The following is a 22,167-nucleotide window of genomic DNA, read 5'->3' on the forward strand; positions in this document are numbered from 1 at the left end:
ACCACCGCTGGAGGAAGATCATTCGCCTACCTGGCAGCCAAAGCATGGAACTCCCTCCCCGCACACCTAAGAACTACCCAGGACCATCTCGCCTTCAGGAAACTCCTCAAGACATGGCTCTTCGAGCAGCAGTAACACCCCCCCCCCCCCCTCCCCAGCGCCTTGAGACCCTCTCGGGTGAGTAGCGCGCTCTATAAATGGACTGATTGATTGATTGATTGATGTGGATGTGGTTCTCGGCACAGGGCTCTGGACTCCACTGGGGACTTTGCCGCATCTAGGTATCCCGTCCATCGGTCTTCTCTTACCCTCTCTTATCTATCCAAGGGGGTCAGAGGCGGCTTTGCGGCTGCTGCCTGGGCCGGTCTGGCTGGTGAGGCATTGGGTCTCAGGGGCGCTGGGGCGCTGGGGCGCAGGCGCTTGGCTGTTGGTTAGCCCCTACTGATTGTTGTTTTCTTGTGGCACCCATTGTGGCCATTTTTCATGTTCTTTGAAAGGCAGGCAGTCCTTACAGTTGGCTTCCACAGAGGCCCCTACAGATGGATGAAGATTTACTCCCCATTTTTGCCCTCCAGGCACTCCAACCACTCTGCCTACCCTGCAATATAGCATGCCCGTGCTCCTCCCCTGTATTGTATTAAAGATTACCTCACAGGGGAGGTGAGGCAGTGCTGTCAGAGTTCTGGTGGAGCTGTTCAGATGTTGGGCACTCCAGTGCAAGGTGAAGATTAAAAGAGATTAAAGGAAAGAGAAAAAGGAGAATTAAGGAATACAGGAAAGAGCTGCCCCAACTGCGCCAACACTGCCGAGCAATCAAAAGGCTTACCTGAGGACTGGACTGAGACCGTTCTGGCCTGGGAACCCCGGCACTGGCCACAATCAAGTGGTGAGTACAGGTTTTTTTCACCCAGTTGATGTTTGCGCACAAGCCTCAACCACCTGTTCATAGATTTGAGCACCAATACTAAACCTTCATCTTGTAGCTCACAGCCTCCAGTTGCTAGCTTCCAGATCCAATCCACCCCCAGGAGCCAGCAATGGGGGCTAGCAGGAACTAGTAGGGGGCCATCAGAGGCTGACAGCAAACTGCAGCACAGAATAAAGGACAGTGGGGAGGGCAGATAGCGCCAGAAGGTGAGACAAAGTGAGTCATCATTGGTGTGGAACCATCTGACTAGGTTAAGGTGTGGCTTGTGCCTCCCAAGAAGTTTCCCCGCCTTGATTCCAGACATTTTTAAAGATATACCTCTCACACCCATCATTTCTGCAACAATATCAGGGCTGCTGAATCTCAATCAACTTGCTGCGAGTTAGAATGAGATCAGGAAAGTTACATGGGGCACCTAAGCCTCAGGCTACTAAAAAAAATATGCTAATGAGAACCTAATGCTTAACCCCAACCCATCATCCCCAGCTACATCTCCTTACTTAGAGGCAATCAGAAGGGATAACTGTCCATCCAATATATCAGCTCCCTACTCTAAGCTGCTGGGCCCAAGAGAAGCCATAATAACAGATGTTCTAACAACTAAACGCACATGCAACACCCAGCCCCATAGTACATGCAGACAAAGGGTCAGACTGTAACAATGAATTACCTCTAGTGAAGGAGCAACCACCCCTTTCAGCCAAAGACAATCAACAAGAACAGCTAGTGACACGTTCAACAGGGGATGCAGGAACTCCAGTAAAGATCTCAGAGCCATCTTCTTTATAACTTAATACTGTCCCCACAACAATGCAGCGGGGTGACCAGACCAGGGCCCAACTTCTGGTGGAGGCCTTAACAGTATTGGAATCCAAGACTTCTGGGTGTTCACTTGGTCTCTGGAATATCTGATATAGGGTGACGATAATTTCTGAATTTTGTTTCAACACTGAGCCTCACCTCCTACTAAGAGGACATTGATGTGTTTGTTTTTTAATAGAAATAGAGCAGTTCCTAACTTTTTTGCTCTTCTTTTTTCTAGCTTTTCTCAATCGCTTACATTCCCTTTTTGAAAGTGAAGGTCATGGTCTTATAGATGGTAGGAACTCTTCCGTATTGTTTTGTGTGGCAGGGTGAGTTGACAGGATAATGACCAATTGATTCATTTGCTGCCCCTCTGGTTCTAAAGCTACATTTATATCCTGCTCCTCCTGCACTGAGAGTTGAAGTGATGCTGCTATTGTTATTGGGCTTTCAAGATGGCCATCTTCCTTAAAAGCGCACCAGTTGCTCGAAGAGAGTCTTGTCAGTTTCCCAAATTAAGAGACAGGTGCCCACTGTAGATAACATAGGATTGACTAAGTTACATCAGAGTCTTGAAGGCTCCCAGGACAGACCATCTTTAATCACTGAAACGCAGTCCAGTATTCAGGATAAACATGAAACACACAATAGTTATTCTCTTTGTAGGGGGTAACAATGCACAAAGAAGAGTTATCATAGTATATTCTTACATCAAAAATCAAAAAGCACAACAGATACACACTTTTACTACTCATGCTCTTCAACCCCAGGGGCAAAGGTCAGTGGAATTTGAGGCAATTTCCAAAATTCAGGTGCAGAGTCAGGGGCAGGGTGCTTCACAAAAAAAAGTGCTAATATTGAGTTAACCCCTCAATATAACGCAAGAGGCTTTTATCTTAAACCGGAATGCAGTGCTAATATTGCTCAAAGCAATACAAGATCTGCAGCATGTTAGGTCAAATAACATAAAGACGGTCAAATTCATTCCCAATCCTGAGCGTCAAAGAAATTATATCACTACTAATACTTGGTCAAATTAAATTATTGTATCACACGTTTGGCAGATTAAAGAACAATTTGCATGTTAGGGAATTAACATGAGGAAAGTAGTGAAAGCTCGCTACCGAGCCCCTTGCTTCCGCCTCTGCCACCAATAGGTATGTTAAAGGGGCAATTGGCCCAGAGCGTTCCATAGCAGTCAGGAAAGGCCTACAAGTAACAAAGTCAACAATTCTGTTTCAATTAGATCAGCAGCATGTCAATCCTGAGGATTTCTAGCAAATCAGGATTATTAACAGCAATCCTTTTAGTGTTGCATGAGGTTTGCCCCAAGGACATCCACCCAAAGATGAGTTATGTAGAATTTGTACATGGAATGTGAACGGTCTTAGTATAAATGTGGGGGAGGATGGGTGTATCTCATTTCTACATGACTATGATATTGTACTCTTGCAAGAAACCTGTCAGCAGTCGTCAACTCCAATTGTGGGATTCAAGGAATATTTTAATGCAGCAACAAAAGAGGTGAAATTAGGGAGGGCCAAAGGGGGTATGGCAATTTACATTACAACTGACATCTTGTGGGTTCATGAGGAAGAGGACGTTGGTCTCTCATGGATTCAGTGTGTAAAGATTGCTGTGGACCCCCATATCACACTATTAATTGTAAATCTGTACATCTACCCCACCCATAAGCATAAATTTGACAAGATTCAGAATTTTGATGGTCTACTAAAAGCCTTGAATGCCATGTGCCCACAAGCTTTTATATTACTGTCAGGCGATTTCAACATGAATGTATTGTAAGCCTCACATGGTAAACCTACAAATTGTATCCTAGATATGGTTGGAAACAAAACAAGAAGTCTTTTACAAAGTAAGTTCTGCATAACAGCGCTAGAAGATATGGGTTTCTATACCCTGAATGAACGAAAGCCATTGGACAATCCAGAGGCCTTTACTAGAGTTACAGAAGAGTCAGGTTCCACTTTGGATTACACCCTTGCCGACCATGATCTATTTAAGAGGCCTACCAATTTCGCTATTAAAGTAAAATCAGATAGTGATCATTTTGTTCAAACGTTTAATCTAGAACTCACTCCTCCCAGGGCCCCAGAAGCACATTGCCTGTCAGTACCTGCTCAAAAATACAATTAGAGGCCTCTTGTATGGAAAGATGTGGAAATAGGGACTATCATTGTCTTTATCCCCAACTACCTCCTACAGAAAAAGGCAAGTATTACTTCAGGTTTGTCACATGTTCATGAATGGGAAAATTTTGTCGAAGCTCCTATCACAAATGCCCCAACAACTCCATCAAGGCAGCAAGGTATAATCCTCAGTGGGGATGAATGGTTTACACTAGAATTACACTCTATGTAGAAGCAACTCAATAGAGAGATTAGGCAGGTCTGTTTGAGGGGTGGCCACACCGCACAGGATTTACTATCAAAAATATCTAAAATGAAGCATAATTATAAAAAAGAGGTTTGGGCAGAAAAACATAATTTTAATAAAGGTATTTGGATCAAATTATTACATCCAAGTAAGCAGTCAAACTCTAAACTATTTTGGGCCGAAATAAGCAAACTGGTAAATGGGAGGAATCGGCATTATAATGCTGACTTCACAGAGGCAGGGTGGTCAAAACTTATTGCCGCAGTCTACAACCTAGCAGACCAGGATCGCCCATCTTCGTTACTGTACGCAGAGTCTGGCTTATTCAGCCAGGAGAAACAACAAAGCCTGCCCCAGTCAGAGGCAAAACCCCTGCCATTTAGTGACAAACAAGTAGCCAAAATGTTAAAAAGGCAACGGTTAGAGGGGGCTCCAGGGTCTGACGGCCTTCCAAATGCTTTATTTTAAAAGGATGTCAGATTTTGGTCCTCGTATTTAACTCTGATTTTTATTTATGTTCTGGCATCAAACACTACTCCGGAGTCATGGCGTGGGAGTATCTTTCAGCCGTATCTATAAATCAGGTGAACCAAATCAATCTAACTACAGATTAATTGCCTTAACAGATGTAGAAGCCAAGATCTATGCCTCACATTTGCTCATTGACTCAGAGGATTGGGCTTATAGCTCAAATATAATTCAAAAACACAGACTCGCTTCAGGGCAAGAATAAGCATGTTAACAAACCTTTTGGTAGTCACCCTCTCGGCCTAACAAGCAATTACGAAATCCAGCAAACTGTTCTCCTGTTGTATTAACCTCAAAGCTGCCTTTGACAAAGTTACAAGAGCTCAGCTGTGGAAACAAATGGAAGGTGGGGTGTACCAGCGAAACTGTTGGAGGCCATAATCAACCTATATTCCAACACATGGGTCCAAAACAAGATAGGGGATGGCCAAAGAGTTACAAACAAAATCTACACGAACATGGGTTTAAAACAGGGGTGTGTTCTGGCACTCTGTCTATTTAATACTTACCTCGCCCTAGTGCAGGGGATTCTCCAAGGTTGGGCACTGCACCAATTAGAAGTCTGCAATGTGCTGATGACATTGTCCTCCTTAGCAATACCCCAATTGGGCTGCAGCGGTTGATAAATCAGCTATTGGGGTATACTAAAAATTTGCAACTCAGCCTGAATTATGGTAAAATGAACGTTTTCTGCTTTAATTGTTGAGGTAGTAACAGGCAGCCGAAATTCACTTAGCGGGCCAACAGTAATGTATTAAAACTGGTCAATACCTATAAGTATCTCATTGGCTACCTAGATTCTCATCTAACCTACAAATTGCATTTACAATCAAGATGTTCTATTGCAAATAACCTGCTGTTCGCTTTTAGAACCTTGAACGGTAAGACTTTAAACACCTTGACGTGTCATCTCCTCCAGGTTGTGCAAGCCAAATTCATGCCTTCAATATCTTACCATATGTTTCACAAGCCCAAATTAGACTTGAATTTGGTTTGCTTCCCCAGGGTCCATTCAGGCAGGACGCCCCTGATAAAATTCTGCTGGAAGACGAGGGCAGTCGATGCTAATTGGCTTGCACATCAATGTTGGGTGGGAATGGAAAGGCAAGCCCGCATAAAGAACTCTGGCCCTCATTCTGACCTTGGCGGGCGGCGGAGGCCGCCCGCCAAAGTCCCGCCGTCAGGTTACCGTTCCGCGGTTGAAAGACCGCGGCGGTAATTCTGACTTTCCCGCTGGGCTGGCGGGCGGTCGCCTTCAGACCGCCAGCCAGCCCAGCGGGAAAGAGGCTTCCACGATGAAGCCGGCTCGGAATCGAGCCGGCGGAGTGGAAGCTGTGCGACGGGTGCAGTTGCACCCGTCGCGTATTTCACTGTCTGCGCAGCAGACAGTGAAATACATGTAGGGGCCCTCTTACGGGGGCCCCTGCAATGCCCATGCCAGTGGCATGGGCACTGCAGGGGCCCCCAGGGGCCCCGCGACCCCCCCTACCGCCATCCGGATCTCGGCGGTCCGACTGCTTTTATGTGCATGTATTGTTTTTTATTAACTGTACATGAATAAACTAAACTGAACAACAACTGTGTCTGCAGCTGGAGCCAGTTGAGCCATGCCGGGGCCCCCATCAAGACCATGTGAGGGTCTGTATATGTGCATATGTGGCTAAGTAGTGGCCCACGGAGGTCATGGGCACCAACATCGAGCTTCCTTTTACGTTTTACAGAAAACCAGAGAAACCTCTGATGACATTTTCGAATAGATATCCAAAGGTCTGTATCCTGTAAGTGATGATGGTTAGAAATCCTCTTGTGATATCAGCAGAAGGACCTGCTGAAGGGTATTCATTCTTTAATTAACTGTCGGCACAGATCCATTAATGTTCTTCGGGTCTCTCACCAAACGTTATTCCCCTGATGATTTGCTGATTAGGAAGACTGTAGATCACCCTTCGTCCTCTTCCTGGTCTGAAACTGTAATGATGGTCTGCTTTATGACTAGGGAGTTGACATTACCCCGAAACGCCCTCTGTTTTGACAAATTCTGAGGTCAAAGTGTTGGAACGCACCCTGAACCTTGAGGAACTGATAGTAAGTCTACAACATAGCTTTTTGATACAATTTCCAAAACAGCATAAATTTGGGTTACAATTTCTAAAACTGATTTCTTTCAAGCTTCTTGAAACAGGACTAGACAACCTCCTACTGCCTGTTTCGTCATCCTGGCATAGTTGGAAACACTGGCATGGATCTAGATTAGGTTGTGGCAAAAAAACAAGGATAACTAGTTCCCTGATTACTTCTTGGTTGAAATGGGAGATATCAGAAAGTTGTTCGTACTTCTTACACCTTGAATTCTCATATGTTTTTGTATTCTTGTCAAGCAATCTTGAACAAGGGTGAAAAGTCTGCACGTATCTGATTTTTAAAGGACTTATGCAACACTGCCTCTCATTTCCAAACTGCTTAGTGCCTGACAAGGGAATTCTAAAATGACAAGCCTTCCAAGCTCCAGCTACCTTCCATTCCCTAGGTGTAGAGGGTGACAAGCAGTCAGCTCTGTCAGGGTCCGACTCTCCCAACAAAACAAAGAGCCATTTTTCATACTCTGAAGACAAGTATTCCAAACAGCAGGGTAGCTGGATGCCTATTATTTACACAGAAGGCAAGTGGGCAGATCCGTGCCACACCAGCACCCTGCAAATTATTACATGAACAAGCATTCTTTGCAAGGTACACGTGGCCAACAAGCAAATGGCACCAGTTTTACAAAAAAGAAAATGCGTCCATATGCTTCATGGTTAAACAGTTAGAAGGTGCCAAAGCTGAGACCTTTTGGCTATGCCAATGCTTTTTTAATACTCTGGCCTTGGCATAGAGCTTCATCTATATCTTGAAAAGTATAGAGGGCCCTGAGCTGCTTTCTTATATTTCAGAAAATAAACATAATAGAATCACACCTGCTTAGTCTTACTTTCCATCAGGTAATGTCCTTTGCAGACCAGCATCACAGCTATGCCCAGTCCTGAAGGCAAGAACTACCACGGCAACCAGATATTCTGTGGGAGAGGCAATATTTATAAATATGCCACCAGGGATCCAAAGAACCACTAGGACAAATCTTGGCTCTCGGAGAGGGTCAAACACCTGCTATACTGCAGCCTAAACAAATGAAATTAAAACAAAATTAAGAGTAGGCCCTTGCAGCACCCCACTCTTGTTTTTCAGGATGGAAATAAAAAGAAACATAAAGGAGCTAAATTCTGACATGTCAGAGGTAGGCGTTTGTCATGAGGAAGACAAGAGCTTTGCAAGGCCGTAAGGAGCGGGACAAGGAGGGGCTTTAGGAGGTAATTATGAACAGTTCTGACACTTTATTAGATTCATATCACCCCTTTTGAAATGTGTCAGAATTAGATAGAAACTGTCCTATAGGCTCTGAGAAGAGCTATTCTATCCCACTGAGGATGTAGTATTACTGCTGTGCAAGTGTTGCCATATTAAATACATAGCAGCCCCTTTGAAAAATACCAATGCAATCTTGTGCTATGTATGGCAGACCCACTGTAAATTCAGCAAATACAACAACCCTTATAAGATGAGTTATTACTGCCTGATTTAAGCCATAGCCACAATGGTGAGAAATCGTGGTTCTGTTCTATTTAGCATACAGAGGCCTTGCTCAGTAGTGCTGTAACAGTTGCATTAAAAGTACAGCAGCCCCCAGGAAAAGCCATGGTAGCTTCTTTCGTGTTCTACCAATGCGCACTTGTTCTATCCAAAAGCATAAAAGTGAGTTTGGATTCCAATTTTAGTCTTTCCCCTTTCCCAACTGATTATCAACGAGTTAAAGTTTCCTCTTCAAATACTCAACTTTACATATGTTTACATATATTGTCATAATCATCGCCCCCAAAGCAATTCATTATTAAACAAAAGCCAGCTCTGTTTGATTTGTCTGCAGTATTTAGGCTGAGCCTATGAAACAGCATAAAAGACATATTGTGGGCTTACCAAGAACACACCAAGCTTGCAGTCCACCCATTGCTTACCATTGGTTCGCTTTACTGGCACTCTAATTTGTTTGTTTTCTATTTGGAGGGCTTTCTGTACTTCAGTCTGTCCATCTTGTGTTTGTCCCTTCCATGGCCATATCATATATTTGAATGGGTGGCGTCTGTGCTTCCTCTGCCCGCTTTTTGTTTAAGCAGTTTATAAGACTACATGTGTTTTTCAGCTGTCTCTCTTGTGTGCTTTTCTCCCTCTCAACATGTTGCTCTCTCTTTCCTGTGCGCTTTTCTCCTCACCTGCACTCTGGTTGCCCTCTCTTGCTTGTGTGCTTCTCCCCTCACAGACTCCGAGTTGATCAAACCTTAAGAAGCAGAGGATGAACCAGCATGAGATCACCTCTAAAGGAAGGACAAAGGAAAAAGTCAGTCCTCTCTCTGAGAGAGCACTCTAAAATCTCCTACTCTGCTCTATTTTGCTCTGAACTCATCAGCTGTAAAAAAAAAAAAACACAAACTGTAACATTATACATGCCAATACACAATTTTCAAGAAGACTGTCAAATCAGGTTAAAGTTACATGATACAATTACATACATGTTAAGTTCTCAAGTTTTCACACGACATGTTTCTCTTTGTGTCTTTCAAACTTACACTATCTGTGACTAGGTAACATTCATGGACTAGTCTACACACTGGGAAGTGTCTCTTGAATGTACTATTAAAACATTCCATGATAATCACAAAGAAAAACGACATTTCTTCTTGGGAAAGAAGGACAAAGAACATTGCATTTCACAATTATAATGTCAGCTTACCAAGAAATAAAATGTTAACGTGTCACAAAGCAAGATAGCAAACAACATTAGTTCATTTTGAGATTCAGGCCTACGTTAACTGTAGTCAACCTAAATCCGAATAAACATAAGTTCTCTCCTCAGATGTTCTCTGTTTTAATGTGTTAATGCTAAATATTTTAAATAAAAAACTTCTTCTCTTCCCTTGTCCTAATTTTGTGCATTGCTTCCTCAATACCTCCCTGTGCTGATTTTGTAAACCTCCTCAATCCAGCTTCTCATTTGCCTACCCCAGTCTACTGTCTTTGCAACATAAAAAGTTAAAAAACTTTAAAAAAAGAAATGCCACTGCATCACGCATACATGTGTGGTGGGGCATGCAAACATATATTTCATCACACTGCTGGGGCGTTGCCCCATTGGAAAACAAGCGTTTTTTTTTTCTTGTTGCTTATGCAGAACAGCATCAGCAATGACAAAACTTGGCAAGCCCCATTGCTAGTGAGACCTATTGTCTTTGCCAGTTCTAACTTAACAGTAGGCATGGATACATAATGTTCACATGCCAACAGACCTGATACATGCGAGAAACTCCCGATTTTTTTAAGCCAAAAACAGCCTGTCCCCTCCTAAAATTGTCGCATCTTCAACAAAAGTCAACGGGGAAAAATACATTCCCCTGTTATTTTTTCCCAAATCTCTCATTTTCCTGTTCTAGAGTATTGTTATATGTACTAAAGCAATTATCCGATATGGTTAAATTAAGCCAATGCACTTTTTGGAGAAATACGAAATAATGACAAGACCATTTTGACATCCTATGAGGACAAATGCTCACTTTCGAGTGAGATGTACAGATCATAACAATTAGTTGAATCTTCATCTACCACTGGGTGGCATAACGAGGTAAGTGTTAAATGCCAAGTGACGGCATCGGGGCGGAGCTTAGAAGGGTGGGGCTTGAGTTCATTGCAAACGCCAATATTTTGTTCTCCAACTAACGCTGTGAAGCCTGGCCATCAGAACGTGTCAGGTACATGTTGAGCTGTTTTGCTTCTACAGCTCCAGAGAGACATGCTGTCCATGCGGGGAACTCCCAATTACGCAGCCACTAAGGGTGCCGTTAAATCTCTGCCAGGCGCGCCACTTAGCGGTCATCTTCTGAACTACAGTTGGGGAACCACGAAACATGACGTTAACAGGTGCTAGCCAGGCGAACACCCTCGGCTGCCTGTGGCTCGAAGGGAAATGTAGTACTTGTAGGAAACATTAACGGGTTGAAAAGAGGGTCGACATTCCTAACAGTCTTCCGTTCACCTCCCGATACTACTGTTTATTCAAAATACACCACGCAATGAAGGCATTTGCTAACGCTCCTTGCGAAACTACTGGCCCGACAGCAGCCGTGTCTGTAAACTACAAATCCCAGCGTGTCCTGAAACGACCTGTTACTGCTGCTGAATGGTTGTTGCCATCCGTCAATCAGCAGACATTTACAGCCAGGCCCGCCCCCTGGCTGGGCTCGGCTGAGCTGCCGCGCCTGGGTGCCGAGAGCCGCTGGCTCTGAGACGAGAGGAGGCTTGGCTGCCCCTCCGCGCGGCACCCGCAGCAGCTGCAGCCCAACATGAGGTACTTGCTGGGGAAAGCATCCACAGTTGCTGTCGCGTGACAGGGGTGGGGTGAAGCAGGGTAGCTAGCCGCTGGGCATTCTCTGTACTCAGGAGAGGTTCATTCCAGGCAAAAGGGGAGGGGTGAGGAGACTTACTGGGCAGGACGGAGGGAAGGGGGTCTGGAGTGGTGAGAGCAACAATGTAGAAAACAATGGCCAGGGGTGAGGACGGGAAAGACCGTGTGAGGGTGGTGGGCGGCATAGGGAGGGTGAGGCTTGGAGTGGGTGTTGAAGAGATTGATCAGGAGAAATGGGGTATGAAAGATAGTGGACGAAGCATCAGCAGGGACAGGTGGAGTGGCGAGGAGGGTAGTGGGTAAGACAACAGTTAGGGTGTATGTGAGGCAGAGCCGTGTGGAAGAAAAAGACACGCCAGGAGCTGAGTGGAAGAAACAGGATAGAGTCAAGGAGCGGTTGAGCAAAAATGTTCGGGGTGATTAAAGGTGGACAGTGGAGTTTAAACTACACCGGGGATGAGTGACTGGAACAGCAGTTTATAGTGGAATGGAAAGAAGATGCGTGATGTTTGGTCACGGTGTAGGAAGGAGAGAGTGTGGGCAGTTGTAAGTTTGATGGAGAGACAGGAGAGGACAGTGCAGGGAGGGGGAGTTGAATGGTTATTGTGAAGGGATGATATAGACCGAAGTGAAGAAGAATAGACCATTGAGCAGAGAACGCTGTAGTGAATAAACAGGAGGTGAGGGTGGATGGGGGGCTGCTGTAGGGATGAGAGAACAGGTGGAGGGCGGAGACCTGGTCAAATGGCAGCACGCACAGGGAGGACAGCGTGTGGAAAGAGAGGGAATGTCAGGATGAATGGCGTGGAGACTAGAGATCTGGGGCTGGGGACGCAAGGGATCAACAGATTATCCCAAATAGGGTCGGGTGTAAAATACGTGGTTATAAGTTAAAGAACTGAGCTAAGCAATCTCGTGCATGGAGGACCCTTTATTACTCATTATATTTTGATGGCAGGAGTAAAAGACCACTTTGCCTTTTATCAGAGAACGGTCCAGCAGAAAAGGTGGGGAGAAGTCTGAAAAGAAAAGTGGGCAAGGGAAGGGGTATTAGACATAGATCAGAAATATTTTGTTGGAGTAAGACCAGTATTAGGGCATGTGTAAGCAGACCAACTCATTAAAACAAATATGGTTAGCGTTCAGAACATTAGATATTGGGCTACTACATAAGGATTTTGTTACGTATCAACGGTTTTTACGTGGGCCCATACATAATAGTAATACACCATCTTTGTACTAGTGGGTAAAGAGTGAGGAAGTGATAGAGTGGGAGGTGGGCTGTAACGCAGCAGGTATTCCCATTTTGGGAGCTCTGTGATGTGTACTTGGCTTCGAGTTCAGTGGGCATTATACGTTATAAAATTAAATATTGAGTGTTTGAGAGCCTACCTGGGGTTAGGTATGCAAGATGGTGGGAGATTGGAAAATACTGATTGAAACCTGCTTGGAATGTGTTGACTACAGTAAACCTAACGCTATTTTCGTTTGATTGGCCTATTTTTGGGCAGTGGACACCTGTTGGTGTGAATTAGAGGTGTGCTAGTTGAACGTTGTCGACTGCAGAGAAAGTGGTTAAACATGGTGATGTAATGGACCGTACTTAGTCATGCTGGAGTGTGATCTATGACTATGCTAGATTTGGGCGATGAGGCCTGTTTGTCTATGCTGGAGTTGGGTTGTTGTGCTGTGGATAGTGTGGCCCATTGTGCTTTGTTACAGGTGGGTGTTTGGTCTGTTTGGTTGAGAAGGTTGGTGATTGGGTCTGAAAACCTGTGGAATTTGGTGGTAGGGTCTGATGGCTGTGCTGGAGTTAGGTGGTCATGTCCTGTTGTGGTGTTGAAGATTTTGGTGACAGGTCTCTGTGATCACACATGGTGCTATATATATGTTGAGCAATTTGTGTTAGCTCAGAACTTGTGTGATGAACGAGCAGCATGAAAGAAGGAGGTTTTCTGTCAACATAAGAGAATTAACAGAGGTGCATTGTTACTTATTAGGTTCGTCGCTTGTGAATATGCAGCTATAGGAATTGTAAATGTGAAATTATTGAGTTATGAAAGTGTCTTTTGGGACCAGCTGAATGTGTGTCTCCGGGACTGGTCACGTGTAGGTCCTGGACTTGTCTGATCCCCGTACTGGAGTATGCTTTTTTTCAGTAACTTGCTGAACTGATGAGTTGCTGCATCCGTCCTGCAAGAAGGATGAGTCATGCGTTAGGGACCTGTTGTATCCGAATCACAGAATACAGACTTCAAAATCTTAGAGATGTCGCTTATATCTCCAATTATCCATTACAGGAGTTATTGGATTGGGTAAAGACCACGTCCAGCAATCAGCCTATCCATCTTCATTTTGCTATTGTGATTGCAGAATAGCTGCCGTAAGGCATGCAGGTTGCATGTGAGCCGTGTGCGCCTACAGCACGTTTGCACGTCCATGCCTTGTGTTCTTACAGTTTGTATACGGGCTGTGTACGCACCGTGTGTCCTTTTATTAGGAAGCGTACATTTGTTTGATCATTGAGCTCTTAGTAGTATGTTGGCAGCAGTGTTTTTTGAGCCACATTCTCTTGTTCGGCATTACCGGAGGGTACCGTTTAGCCGGATTATATTGCCGCCTGTATACAGGGTATGTTGGATGCGGCGTCTGCCTATGTGCAAGGTGCGTTCGAGTCGCGTGCTCTGGTAGCCTTTATGCAGGGCACTTTCAAGCTATACGCTCTTGCATCAGTCATGCAAGATAAGTTTGAACCGTGCTCTCTCGTTTATTGAGTTATACTGCATTCTGCTCAGCGGTGACTGCGCTGTAATTCTGGGAAGGGAGAAAAGCAGTTCCTGTGTGTTAAGTAATGTGCTGTGGCAGTGCTGTCACTTTATTTTTTTACATGTCTGCTAAACTGTGTTATTACCGAGAGCGGACTCTGGGCGCCTCCTCGGAGACGCAGTGGCACACTTCCGCCGCTTGGGGGCTGGCGGGTAATGCTGTCCCAGAAGAAGCAAAGAGCGCCTCGTCCCTGATGTGTTAGTAAATGTTTGTGAGGTCTGAAAGATGGGAAGATGTGTGTGTGACTGCATCAGCAGCAGTATCCTCATGACTGGCTCTCTCGCCCGCCTCCTCATTGTTACCTTGGCAACCTTCCATTGATGGTGTATTTATAGAGGAGGAATGCACTGGTTGGAGGGTTGGGAAGAGGGTCGAGTGGGTGGGTGAGAGGACGTGCACTGCGTCCCCCTGCACATTAATTAATGAATACACTAACAATGCATGCCGTGTTTTGCCCCGATGTGCGAGTGTTTTTAGTGTCCAGCGATCGTATGTTGTGCGTTTAATGCATCTGTATATGGCAGATTTTCGTCATAGATGCTTGGGGAATCTCCTCATTAATACACTGGCTTGTTTACTTAGAACATGCATTATTCTTAGAGCGCTGAAAACGTCGACGTGTGATGATAACGCTAAAATAACCATTTTGCTATCGTTCCAAGTTTTTTTTTTTTTTTTAAACAGCCCACTGAAGAGCAAACGTCTTAGACATTTACCTACAATCTTTTTGATGACGCCATACATCTAGGTTGTTCCACGAGGCAGGACAGATGGTACGTTATTACATTTTTTGGTTTATACACTTCCTCCGTGACTTCAGTTTTTCACGTACAATGTTGGTGAAATCACACATTTTAAGATAATGCCATTTTAAAGTAACGTTAGACACGTTTTCAATATACCATTTATTGGAGCGTTTGTTAGTTAATTAGCAGTCAATGTTGTTTATAGAGCTCTTTGAGGGACTGGACGCCCGCGGACACATTTATGAGGCATCGCGGTATTTCCTTGCCACTGTGTCTTTGTATTGATATTTTCTCGCCCTTTGGTCACGGCGTCGGTGCCATTGGGAATTCGGTTCGATTTTACGTGCGCGTGGAGGTGATAACTTGCAAATAAACGACGACTGCGTTAATTAACGTCGACTTGATTATAGGGGGTCTGTGGGTATGTTTAAGGAAGGATTGGGCTGTCAAATGTAAGACCCTAGGTATGAGGGCGAGTTGGCGTTGAACTGTTCTTGGGTGTGACACTGTACCGTTTAGATGGTAATATTTAATTTTGTATTTTAAAAGCTATTTCTGTTGGCCTCTGCTGGTGGTCAGCTACCACTGTCCATGCGCAGGTTGGAGGCATTGACCTCCCTATGATGGGAACCTGTAACCTACAGAGTACAGGCGTGGCAGCAGTAGGCCCCAGATTACAAAAGCTTGTGTGCCTTGGACCTCATCAATAAGAAAAGAGCTGTTTGTTAAAACAGTGCTTTTCACATTGTTTTGTAGATAAACAAATGGCCTGATTTCAAGTCTGGCACTCCGCGGACCGCTAGACTCGCGGTGGCGGTCGGACCGCCGCAGCTGTGGCGTTCAGAGAACTACATTACAAGGTTGATGGGCACACCCAGTGGCAGTTCAACCACCATGAAAAGGCTGGTGGAGAAAAAGTGCAGGAGGCCACATGGGGGGCCCTGCACTGCCCATGACATGGGCAGTGCAAGGGTCTCTCTGCCCAGCACCCTTGAAATGCGCACTGCCTGCTGTGCAGACACTGGTGATTTCAAGGATGTTGGTGCCCTCTGCGTGCTGCAGCATTCCTGCGGCAATGCTGCTACACCTTTCTCCTCAGCCCAGTAGGAAAGTTGTAATGGGGCCGGTGGAGAGGTTGCCAGCACCGCAGCAACCTCCTCATCTGGAGTTTGGCGGACAAATGTTTCTGTCCGCCAAACTTGTAATCAGCTCTATAGTGTGAAATAGAGTTTTCAGCATATAAAGAGGAGCAGGGAGGTGTCAGACACAAAGCTGCAATTTGAAGCCATCTCTCACTTGTTGGGCCCTTATCACCTAAGTATCAATACATTTAATGCTTAATGTCCATTCACAAAACAAAGGCACCTTCCTCTGTTTTAAGTTATAATTTTGAGCCATTTATAAGATCTGCTACTTCTTACTGTTTAGAAAATATGCATCTGATTTGATCACAAACATATGTCACCTCTGCGTGTGATTCATATGGCAAACTAGAGTTGCAAGCATATATAATGTACCTTGCCAAGTTTTTACCTGTGCTATGGCTCAAAAATGAGTCCTTCCTACGATGTAAAGACATAATTTGAAATTTGTCTAAGCTAAGTACCGCCCTCCTCTTCATTTTTAGAAATTGTTCCCTTCTTTTGGGGCTTGGGCAGCTTGATGGTCCAGCACTGGTGGGTTAGCGTGATACAAAATGACTAAATAAGCAGCCTACTCATAATTCTGGAGTCTTCTTGAGTGTTTGTTCATTCATTGGTCTTTCTCATGGACTATTACATATAGTGGTAAGGTACCACACAGGAAACAGTTGGCAACTCACTTCAAAGAAGCTGCCCCTGACAAATAATTTGTGGCTATGGTTCCTGTTGTGACAAACTATTGGGCTTTTTCACTGACATTTGGATCTAACTTTCAGGTTCCACACAGTGTGAACGCTTCAACACAGTTTTGTTTCTGAGTGTTTTGGAACCTGTGACTACTGTGACTAACGTCCTGAACTGGCTCCAGGGTCTTAGTTTTGGGCAGACCATAAAGATTCATGGAGGCACTGTCATTGAGTGTTTGAGTCATCACCTGTTCTAGATAAAATCTGCCATCTGTTAAGTGTCTAAGAAGATACATTTTCTTAACTTCTGGTAACTTGGAGTGTGATGAATACTGCGTCATCTAAAGATTCTTTCTGTGTTATAGCCCTTTTTTAAAGGTCGAGCCTGGGAGTGTATGCGCTAGCGCATGAGTCTCACTTGCGAGACTCTGTTGTGTACAGTAAAGGGGGCGTCTGTCGCTTACCATTTGTTTGCTTCCATGACACTCTGCTTTGCAGCCTCGTAATTTGTCACTGCAGGCCTGGCTTCATTTTTGTTCCTCTGTGTGAAGCAGGGACCAAGCACTGATTGATTCAACATAATCACTGTCTGTGCGATTGAGATACTATATTTTTTCCTTTTAACTTCTAGTGCCCTGCAAATAGAAGGCGTGCAACTGCCAAAAATGTGCCCACCAGGACAAACAAAATTGCAAAGTTTTATTTTTTTATAGCTAACCTTTATTTTGCCAAGTTGTCTTTTCTCACTTTACACTCATGTTTTATTTTGTTTCTGCTTGTGTGCGCTGTTCTCAAATATTGCAAAGTGACATTGTTTCCTTATTATGTGTAATTTCTGAAACGATGCTTTAACGCAATCGTGAAGGACACCCCAATCCACCCACTACAACCCACTTCACCCTACCACTCCAAACCACCCACCCCAATCTAGTCTGCCCTTTTCCAGTTCGACCCGGTCCAGTCCAAAACAATTTACACCACGCCAAAACAATCTACCCCACCCCACTCCAATCCATAACAATACGCTCCTCTCCAATCCAATCCACCTCACCCCAAGCCACTTCTCCCAATTTGCCCCACTCCAATCCACCCCACACCACCCCACTCCATTCCAAAACAGTCTTCCCCACTCCAATCCAAATAAATTTGCCCTACTCCAATCCACCCACCCCAATCTACTCCACTACAATCCACCCCACTCCAGTACAATCCAGCCCTTCCCAATCCAATCCACTCCATTTCAGTCCACCGACACCACTCCAATCAAATCCACTTAAATCCACCCTCTCCAGTCCACATTAATCACCCTCCTCCATTCCACCCCACCCCACTCTAAACCACCTTAACCTACCCCAATCCAATCTAGTCCACCCTCTCCAATACAGTCCAACCCACACACCCCTATCCAATCCACCACATTCAATCTAAACCACTCCAATCCACCACACTCAATCCAGTCCACCCCACTTAGTCCAATTCACTCTACTTAGTCCAGTCCACACCACTCATTCCAATCAACCCCACCCCAGTCTGATCCACCCCACTCCAGTCCATCTCACTGTAATCCAGTTCACTCCATGCCATCCAGTCCACCCTACCCCAGTCCACCTCACCCCATTTTAGCCCACCCCTCTCCACTCCAATCCACCACACTCAATCTAGCCCATTGCACTTAGTCCAGTCCACACCACTTATTCCAATCGACCCCAACCCAATCTGATGCACCCCACTCCAGTTCATTTCACTATAATCCAATTTTCACCCCATGCCACCCAATTCAGTCCACCCTACTCCATCCACCCCACCCCATTTCAGCCCACTCCTCTCTAATCCACCCACTCCAATCTAATCCACCACTAGAGTCCAAATCACTCACCCTTATTCACCGCCGCTACCCAAGTCTAATCCACCCCGCTCTACTCCAGTCCAATCCATCCCACTCACTCCAATCCACCACACTGTATCCCAGTCCAATCCACCACACTGTATCCCAGTCCATCACACGTTGCCCCAGTCCAATCCACCACACTGTATCCCAATCCAATCCACCTCATCACAGTTCAGTCCACCCACCCCACCCCACTCTAATCCACCCCAGCCCTGTCACTCCAGTCCAAACCACCCCAACCCACCCCAATCCAACCCAGTCCACCCCACTACCTCAGTCCACTCCAACACACTCACCCTATTCCACCCCACTCTACAACACTCTCTGCCACTGAACTACTCCGCTCTGCTCTCCCACTCCATTCTAACACTTCATATCACTAACATTTAGCCATGTTGGACAGCAGCCACACTGGTGTAAAACATGGCAAAATACATTGCCAAAGACACTAGGGGGGTCATTACGACCCTGGCGGCCGGCGGTATGTTGGCGGTAACACCACCAACAGGCTGGCGGTGTTCCGCCAGCAATTATGACCGTGGCGGAATTGCCACGGCCATACCGCCGGCCCCTCCATTTTCCCGCCAGGATTCCGCCTGGCGGTCATAATCCCCAGGGCAGCGGTGCAAGCACCGCTGCCCTGGGGATTATGAGTCCCCGACCGCCGGCCTGTCCATGGCGGTACACACCGCCATGGAAAGGCCGGCGGTAAGGGGACTTGGGTTGCCCCTAGGGTAGATATTTACCTAAAACATAACGTCTTTGTGCGCAATTGAATACATACATAGTATCTGTATACACAGAGGTCTCCTGCTGTCCAGCAGTATTTTAATCAGTTCCTGCATCAGCTGAAGTTAACAGGGCATAAGATAGATCTTTTGGGAAGTGTGATTGTCACCATAATCTTCTGGCATCAGGTGTATCCTGGTTGGAGTTGAATCCCGTGCATTTAGTATGCTTACCAGTATTTATTGGGTGACCTAAATGAAAACTGCAGACAGATCAGGAGGCAGGCGTTGCCACTGTTGTTGATAAGTTGGGACTCATTTACGACATGGATGCTCACTGTAAATTGCCTAATGCACTGAATTCTGCTCGGTAATTAGGTCAAGAGGACTGAAGTTGACCTTGTCATCTGGGTACACTGGCTTTCTTCAGAGGGTGGAGAATTAGTCCAGATTTCAGCACATTTGAAAGATTCCTTGTGCTAGGTAGATGTTTGTGATGGAGTAATGTAGGGGCTTCACTGAAAGGGTTTTCCTGATTTAAGAAATTACAATATCCTTTTAGTTTGTGGGCCCTTGAGAATCCCTTTCAGAAATCTTAGAATGAAATGCATGTGGTTTGAGTGTTTGACCTAGTGGATGTGTAGCACAGTGGGATTTGTTGGAAGAGCAGTTTTATTCTTAAAATACAGATGGCAGTACATTTGCCAGAGATGTGTTCAAGTGGATGGGTGGGTTTGAGCTCATGCTTTTTTTGGTGAACTTGAATTGGGCTCTGCTGCTATTTTGGACTTGTTGATGTGCATTTTGAGACAGATGTGTGTTTTCCGTGAATACAATATAAGGAAGTTTTGGGAGTTTTTTTTTTTTTTTTTTTTTTTTACTATTTGTTCATGTGAATGGCCTTATACTGTATGTGTATTTTTGATTATTATTATGGTGCAGACGCCATCGGTCTCATGGTGAAAAAAGTACTTGGGGCGTTGATGTGTACATTGATTTACAAGATGTGGTTCAGAGGAATCCAGCTAGGAGGTGCCTCTGGTAGTGTTGTCAGTGCCAGGGCGTATGCAAAATTGCCATAGCAAGTAGACTGGGGTTAGTTTCTGAGGGAACGGTATTGCTGTTAAAACTGCTTTGGATTGGTGCTGAGTTTTGGGTGTGGGTGGTTTATTCTAAAGAGGCTGCGTTAGCTTATGGCATTGGAAATGGCATACAGGGCTCTGCATGATTGTGAATACAATGACAGGAATGTTTCCTCTCTTGGCAGTTAGGTTTGTGGTGTTTTACTGAATTCTCACAGCATTTAGGAGGTCAAGTAAAACTTATTTTGTAGCATTGATGGTTTAGTGTCAATGCCACAATGCTTTTGTTAATGTAAAATGGTATGTTTTAACTGACATTTTCACATTACTATAATGTCCATTTAACCTTTGTTTTTTCAATGAGTTTCCAAGGTTTGTTCAATGTAAAGTAAGGCAATATTACCATACCTAATTATAACATTACTTTAACCATTGTTTTTTTTTTTTCTGTGAATTTCTATGTTTTGTTTTTTAATGCAAAGTAAGATGTCCATCGCCTTGTGAAGTGTAGGGTTGGACGCAGGGCCTGGCCTCTCAACCCCACATGACCTTTGACTGTGCACAGTGGAGTGTTGAGCACAGGGCTTGACCTATTCGCGGGCCCTGCTCCCAATCCTAACTGTCAAGACTGACTTTGTGTAACAAAATAAAGTGTCATTTTAAGTAAGGCAGATTCTATATTGACTTTGTCCAAAAGTTACCAATAACTAAAAATAAATGTATAATTCATAAATGAACACATTGCAATGTTTATTAAACATAATTGTCCTACATTTGTTTGAATAAACTTATTTGAAGATTAACATGTATCTGTCTTTATGCCTTGAAAAATGTTAAAAGTGCAACAGTAGAACCAAACACTATAGGTCCTCGCATTCCATCTGAAGAGTTTAGTGCTGCAGCTCAGAATGCTTTTAAAAAAAATATGGTAAGCTCTCCTGGGTTCATAGATTTAATGACCCCAGAGACTTATTGTTTTTTTTTTTTTTTTTTAATATATAACAATGAATGCCCACTGGGGGCACCTTCCACTCCATTTTTGTTGAGGAGTGTAGGGGCCTAGATCCCTCACGCCCTAGCTCCCTCCCCTGGTCAATTGTTAGTAGTTGCCCCGCTGAACCCTGGGGATGGGTTCCGGGTATTCTGAGGTTTGAGGAGGGGGGCTGTGGGCGCCACTCCCCATATTCAAATTAATTATCCCTGGAGATGGAGAGGGAATGCAGCATGCCCCCTCCCCACAATTAAAACACCATCCTCCCAAGGGATGGGATCACCGGGGCCTCTAGGAGACTCAAGGACAAGACTACAACTTTGCTGCTTCCCTGGCCCATCCGGGGATTGGGGGAATTAAAACATGCTGAAGCAAGACTTTTTTTTGTTTTTTTTTTAAACTGTGATGTCGATTCAGGGATCTACTGTAAATTCATGGCTAAGTTTGCTCAGCCCACAACAATTGGTGGGGGTCAGGGTATCCCTACCATGAGGAAAAGGTGTTTTGGGGATCCCTATTTTACTCAGACCCTGAGGTTGAAAAGATTTGTGACGGTTCATCAAACAGTGCCAAAGTTATAAGAAAAAAATCCTGTTCCTATAGAAGCATTGTCCTAACTATAACTACCATTTGGCGACCAACACAGGGTTATACATATAGATTTACAATGAAAAAAACAAAGGTTAAAGTTACTTTCTTGCTAGTTAGGAATTGTAATTATTTCTATCCTTACATTGCAGAAAAAAAACTAATAAAGGTTAAAGTAACATCATAGGTGAACATTTTAGTGAAAATCCAACATTTTAAACTAGAAGTAACTACTGAAATTCACCAGTTATGATTATCTCCAGTAACTATTACTCATGCCCTAAAGTAACTATAGCTCGCGTCCAAGTCTTGCACAGTGAGGGATGTAACAAGTGGGGTAATTAGAGGT

General features: G+C 44.7%; 1 protein-coding gene across 2 annotated transcripts in view; it reads left to right on the forward strand.

Annotated features, from left to right (window-relative positions):
* The first annotated feature begins 10,959 nt into the window (after nt 1-10,959).
* Nucleotides 10,960-22,167, forward strand: part of PRRG3 (proline rich and Gla domain 3) — a 157,950-nt gene continuing 146,742 nt past the window's right edge. Inside the window, exons 1-2 of one of the 2 annotated variants that reach the window (XM_069213658.1) lie at nt 10,960-11,084; nt 14,652-14,740. The gene's annotated coding sequence lies outside the window, so the exon portion shown is untranslated. The remainder of the gene's footprint in view (nt 11,085-14,651; nt 14,741-22,167) is intronic. The other variant, XM_069213647.1, reaches the window with a different exon arrangement.

Source organism: Pleurodeles waltl, chromosome 2_1, assembly GCF_031143425.1.
Source record: "Pleurodeles waltl isolate 20211129_DDA chromosome 2_1, aPleWal1.hap1.20221129, whole genome shotgun sequence".
Classification (NCBI taxonomy): Eukaryota; Metazoa; Chordata; class Amphibia; order Caudata; family Salamandridae; genus Pleurodeles; species Pleurodeles waltl.